Source organism: Globicephala melas, chromosome 1, assembly GCF_963455315.2.
Source record: "Globicephala melas chromosome 1, mGloMel1.2, whole genome shotgun sequence".
Classification (NCBI taxonomy): Eukaryota; Metazoa; Chordata; class Mammalia; order Artiodactyla; family Delphinidae; genus Globicephala; species Globicephala melas.
This window is the reverse complement of record NC_083314.1, coordinates 142685220-142691478: the sequence shown is the minus strand read 5'-3', so window position 1 is coordinate 142691478 and position 6259 is coordinate 142685220.

Genomic DNA, 6259 nt, shown 5'->3' with positions numbered 1-6259 from the left:
GGATCTTTCAATTTCTTCTAGGAGCCCTATTTGGTTCAGTCCGGCCCAAGGCTCATTTCCTAAGCTCCTTCTCTGTGCAGAGCCTGCACCAGGCACAGGGCATCTGAGGTGAACATGGCATGTTCCTGCCTCCCAGTGAGGAGTCTGGGCTCTGGCTTGACAGACAAGTGCTGAATCCAGGCTCTACCCGTCACTGCTGGGCTGCGGGGGCCTCTCTGAGACCCAGTCTCCTGGACCACGACAGAAGAGCAGTGCAGTGCCTGCAGTTTGTGGAGAGGATTAGATGAGATAATGTAGGGGAAGCCCAAGCCAGTGCCTGGCTCAGTACGTAGGAGGAGTTTTATTGACCTCTGAGGAGCTCAGACATCCATCTTCCAGACCACGTGTTGCCTCTGGCCCAACCTTTTGTCAGGAGGTCCCCAGGGAGCCCTTTGCTGCCAGCATGGGAGGGAGGCCACCTGGAAGGTGTTCAACCAAGAGCATCGGGAATGGTCAGGCCTGAGGGATTGGCTTACCGGTGGGGCCTGATTGGCAGGAACAGAGAGGTTCTGTGTCCTGAGCCGTCTGAGGGGACTGGAGCTTTTATTAAACACCTACTGTGTGTATGAGTAAGGGCGCTAACCCAGCGCCTGCTGAGTACTGGGCACGGTGCTGAGCCTCCCAGACCTGTGCTTGTGTCCCCCCAGTCTCAGAGGCACATATCGGACTCTCCATCTTGCAGAGGAGGAAGCTGAAGTGCAGAGGGTTTAAGCCACTGTCGTGGGTTGAGTTGCTTCACAAGAAGACCCTGTGGCAGGGAGTTGAGGACAAGGCGTTTATCCGGGAGGTGATCCCCGGAAGCACAGGTAGGGGATGGGGGCAGGGAGAGGGGAGTGAGAAGAAGCCGATTCAGGGTATGTTAGCCAGCGGCTGACCACCGTGGGCAACCGAGGCTCCACCCCCAAGGGCACCTCTGGGAGATGGTGTTTCAGTGAGGCAGGAGGAGGCAGCGTGTTTGTCCACCACTGCCAGCTGCCCCTGGGGGACGGCCGCTCGAGGCCATCCTCTCCCAGGCATTTCCAACCTGCCTGTGAATGCCCCAGTGTCCAGGGGTCGCAGCAGAAGCTTGGGAATGGTGAAGGCCACAGGGCGTGGGCAGGGCTGTGACAGCATCCACTTGTTACCCCCTGAATCCCTCATCTGTTAAGTGTTTGTCCCACCCCTGGAACAAGCGCCTCTCTCCCTGCCCGCCCGTGAAGCTCCAGTCTCCTTTCCCTGCCGTTCTCCCCGCCCCGCCTCGCATATTCCTCACCCCATCTTCCCCCTTGGGCTGAGATTCCAGGCTCAGGGTCATCCTGCCCTCCCTTCATGACATCTGCTGGACAAGCCCCTCTGGCCACACTCTCCGCCAGGTGTCTGGACCTCTGGGCGCTGCTGGGCAGAGTCCCGTCACCATGTAGTCAGCATTAGCACCCGTTGTTCATGGTCTCCAGCCTCGTCTAGGGTCTCAGCTCCGCCCCCCAGCCTTTCCATGTTTCCCCAGGTGATTCTCTCTGTGACTCTCCACAGACACCATCCCAGGCGGTCACCAGTCTCCCCGAGACAGTGCATCCCCACGTCTCCTGCAGATGACCCCCTCCCTTCCCGTGGAGGGAAAAAGGGAAACAGTAAAGCAGGAGCCCCTTCACCTTACAGACCTCACCTTATGCTCATACATCCCTCCCCGCAGCCTCTGGGGAAGGTGTTCCCACCTCCTGTCCGAGGCCAATCCCTCCAACCTGTGCCGGGAGCCCAGCCCTCCCACTGCTTTGGGCACCTAGCTCTCCAGTAGCTCTCGCCTCCCCCATATCCTTACAGCCTCTCCTGCCCAGCTGGCGTTCTCCATCCACAGTTAAGCGCATGCAGGTCTCCCCACCGTGGCTGGGGATACAAACCGTTTCCATGAGCCTGTGTTTCCCTCCAGCTCTCACCCTACCCAGCTGCTGGCTTTCACTGCCAGGCTTCTTGAGAGCAGTGTCTACACTTCTCTCTTCCATTTCTCCCCTCCTCTCCCTCTTCCAAGGTTTGCTGGGCTGCATTCCCCCGCTGCAGTCAAACTATGTGTCCTGGTCACCAACAATTTCTGGTCACTAGGTCCCACCAGTGTTCCCCCTTTCTCCTAAATAAACCATGTGCTTTCAAATCCTGTCTCAAGGTCTGCTTTTGGGAGAGCCCAAACTGGGATGCACACCCACTCCTAGAACATCACTGGCAAGAGGAGGTTAGCATGATTCATCCCCAAAGATCAGGCATTTCACTTCCACAGTGCTCCAGAATTTGGGTTAGCAAGAGCAAGGATGGCCGTTGGGCTGGCAACCACCATAGTGCCCCTCGGGTCCCCCACAGCTCCCAGATGAACTTATCGCCGCCCCTCCCCCAAACTTGCTTCTCCCTCGGGTTTCCTATTCAAGGTGGCGGCACAACCAACCCACCAAGCCAGAAACGACGCAGGAGCTGCCTCGACTTCCCCTCATCCCCATATTGGCAGTCACACTTGAGTCTGGTCACCACTCTAGGCTCTGACACAACTTCTGAAACCATCACTACCCCCTCCCCATCCCACCGGCCTGCGTGTGTCCGCTCTTGCCTGTTCCTTGCCCACCCCACCTACTCTCTACTCTGATCTTTCTAAAATGCTAATCTGACCATGTCAGCCCTCTGCTCAGGATAAAATCCAGAGTTCTCTGCTTGGCATTCATGCCTCTTCAGGACACCCCCCGCCCTCCCACACATGGAGCACATCTCAGACTTTGTCCCTATCCTGAGCGTCACATCCCAGCTACCTGTATCTGTCTCACTTCTCCTACACACCGTGCCCTGAGCCTGGATTGCCTTTCTTTCTGCTCTATCTTCCCTTGACAGACTCTTACTCATCCTTCAAAACACTGTCACCTCCTCCAGGGAGTCATCCTGACCCCACCCCAAGCTGGGAGTGTGCCCCTCCCTGCGTGCACCTCTAGCACAGAGAGGACAACCCGTGCTCTGGCCGCCTGGTTTTTCTGTGAATACCCTCCATCTACTTGGGTTTTCATCCCACCACCCAGCACAAGCTTCACCCAGAGCACATCCTTTCGTCGTCTCCGTCCCACTGCACGTCCTCCCCCAGCACATGCTAAGTGCTCAGCAGCCATTCATAGATTGAACTGCTCAAGGACACACAGCTAGGAAGTGTCCTTGTCTATTTGAGCCCATGTTCCTCTATGCCAAAGCGTATGCTTTTAACCCCGCCCAGTGGAGTGGCAGGGTGGTCTGGTGTTGTGGTTAAGCCCAGAGCCCCTAGAACCCGGACCATATGGGTTCAGATCACAACTCTGGCAGTTACCAGCTGTGTGACCTTGGACAAGTCACTTTGCTTCTACAGACATCATTTCCTTGCCTGTGGCATTTCTGCCAGGCGTTGTGAGGGTAGGTGGGTGGGGACCTCTGACATGGGAGGAGTGCCAGCACACAGTAAGCTGGGAATGCGTGTCTTCCCTTATCCTGTGTTCCAACTGTGTGAATGCCAAAGGCTGCACAGAGGACTTCCCTGGTGGCGCAGTGGTTAAGAGTCCACCTGCCAATGCAGGGGACACGGGTTAGAGCCCTGGTCCAGGAAGATCCCACATGTCGTGGAGCAACTAAGCCCCTGTGCCATAACTACTGAGCCCGCGTGCCACAACTACTGAAACCCGCATGCCTAGAGCTCATGCTCCGCAACAAGAGAAGCCACCGCAACGAGAAGCACACGCACTGCAATGAAGAGTAGCCCCCGCCTGCCGTAACTAGAGAAAGCCCGTGCGCCGCAGTGAAGACCCAATGCAGCCAAAAATAAATAAATAAATAAGAAAAATATTTTAAAAAACAAAACAAAAAAACAAAGGCTGCAAAGAGGCTGCACAGACCCCAGGTCTCGCATATGTCTTTCTAACCCATCTCTCCTTGAAGTCACCTCTGGGTGGGGCCTCCCCTGCCTGGCTGCCCCTCCCTCCAATCAGCAGCCTGGCCTCAGCTGCTCTCCCAGTCCCCAGGGGAGGTGGTGGAGAAGGAACAAAGGCTGCCCGCCGCCACCCCACCAGGGTCACTGGGGAGTGCCTGTGTCATCCACGGGACCGTCACCCTGGGCAGTCGGGGGCCTTCCAGTGTCTTGCTGTGCAGACTCCCACGGCTGAGCCCTGAGGACCCATCTCAAACTTCCAGGGGTGTCTTGGCGTAGAGAGGACCCTCCTTTCTGCAGCAGCCTAGAGCTACTGGACACGGAGCTGTCCCTGAAAGGGTGTTGTGAGTATGTCCAGGGGTGGTGTGCTGCCATGCTGTTTCTGTCACTGTGCATATTTGTCTGTCTCTGGGTGCACCTGTGTCGCCATCTGGTCACGCTGTTTTCTTGGGCTCATGAGCCCACGTTAGTGTCTATGCATGGGGCACCATGTACGTTGATCTCTTTGTGGGTGACTTTCCATTGCTGAGTGAGAATATGCCCTTTTGTGACTATAGCCACTCATACCTGTTCCTTTGCACACATCTCTGATGCCCCTTCAACACTCACTGGCCAGATGTTGTGCTGGATGGGATGGTGGGTGGGGACGGCGCAGGCTACAGTGCCTGCCCTCATGCAACACCACTTTCTCCACCAGCTGTTCTACCCCGTGAGCATCCGTTTCTTTGTCAATAAAACAGGGAAGCTACTGCTCTCAACATGGTGAGAATTAAGTGAGATAACTTAGTGGACACTGTTGATATGCCACCTCTGTCACCCTGGCCCGGCTGGAGGAACACGCACCGGGGGCTTCCTGCGTCTCCCTGCCTGGGGGCTTCTCTGGCTGCCAGGCTGAGCCCACACCTGGGAGGCCACAAGAGTAGGGAGTTGGAACAAGCCTCAGCCCCAGAGAGACAATGGCTGTTGGTGGATAAACACCCCAGCTCCCTTGTCCCTGGGTCAGGTAGTTCTGAGTGCCTTCTGCGGTCGGTGGCAGGACCCCGGCGGATGAGCTCCAGCTGTGCGCGGGAAAGCTGCCCACCAACACACGCTGTGCTGGCCTCCCTCCCCACTCCCTCGCCGTGCTTCCCTGGATCCCCTCCCACGTAAACTTCTTGCACCCACATCACCGCTCAGAGTCAGCTTTGCGGCACAACCAGCCTGAAACAGATGACTCAGACCTGGCGCTCAGGAGACCTTCAGCAGGCGCTACTTACCTCCATGCTCACTTTTCCGGAATTGGACGTCTTCGAGAACAGTCGCGACTCCAGCTGAACCACCACCTGCGCATCAGCATCATCCAGGAGCAGGTGCGGACCAGAGGCCTGGGGATGCAGGGAGTGGGAGGGGAGTCGGGGCCGTGGGCGCTAGGGCACCTACCACAGGCTGAGCCCCTTGGAAGCACAGGACTACAGAGTTGTACAAGTACGTTCTTGTGTCCCAGGTTCTACATTCCATTGTCCACCCCACTGCTCAGACTCAGGGCTCTATGTCCAGCATACAGGCTTCAAGCCCCAATTCTGTGTGCCTTGTTGCAAAGACTCCCCACCATCACCCCCCTCCTCCCCTCCCTCCATGTCCTCTTGTGGATGGCCAGGCCAGAGGTGAAGTTCCTCTGGGTCCGGGCGTGGGAGTTGATACAGGCTCACCTGCCCAACAAGCTGGCCAGTGTGGCCTACCATCCGGCCCTGTGTGCCCACCTGTGCCGAGATCCAGGACCTGGTCAAGACTGTCACCCCGCCCTGCTACAGGCTGGTGTGCTCTGTCAGCATCGGGAGCAAGGGACAGGATGGCATGGTGGTCTCCAGCGGGTGCCTGTGGGACCCGCATGCAGACAGCTTTGCCATCTCCCACTACGTGAACCCCACGCTCTTCAGCATGGCACTGGTGCATGCCATCTATTTGGAGTGAGCCCTGTGGGATGAAGGGTCTGGGACCTTCGTGGGGCCCTGTACTAGAGCCTGGCAGGGAAAACTCGGTCCCATCAGTCAGTGACCTGGGAAAGCAGCACCCACCCAGGCAAGGCCAGCCGCTTCCACAGCTCTTGGTCAATGAAAAGAAAATGAGTCAGGTGCCTCTACATCTGCCCTCCTCGGGCCACCCAGACCACACACACCGCTGAGTTCTTTTGCGTCTGGCTGGAATTACGTCATCCACGTGCGGCTCCTGGCGGGCTGTACAGATCAGAAGCTCTGAGGGGCAGCTATCTATGTCTTTGATTAATAAAAAAATGGGAAATAAAATAATAATGACAATACATGCAATTTGGGATCAAAACTTCCAAAGCAT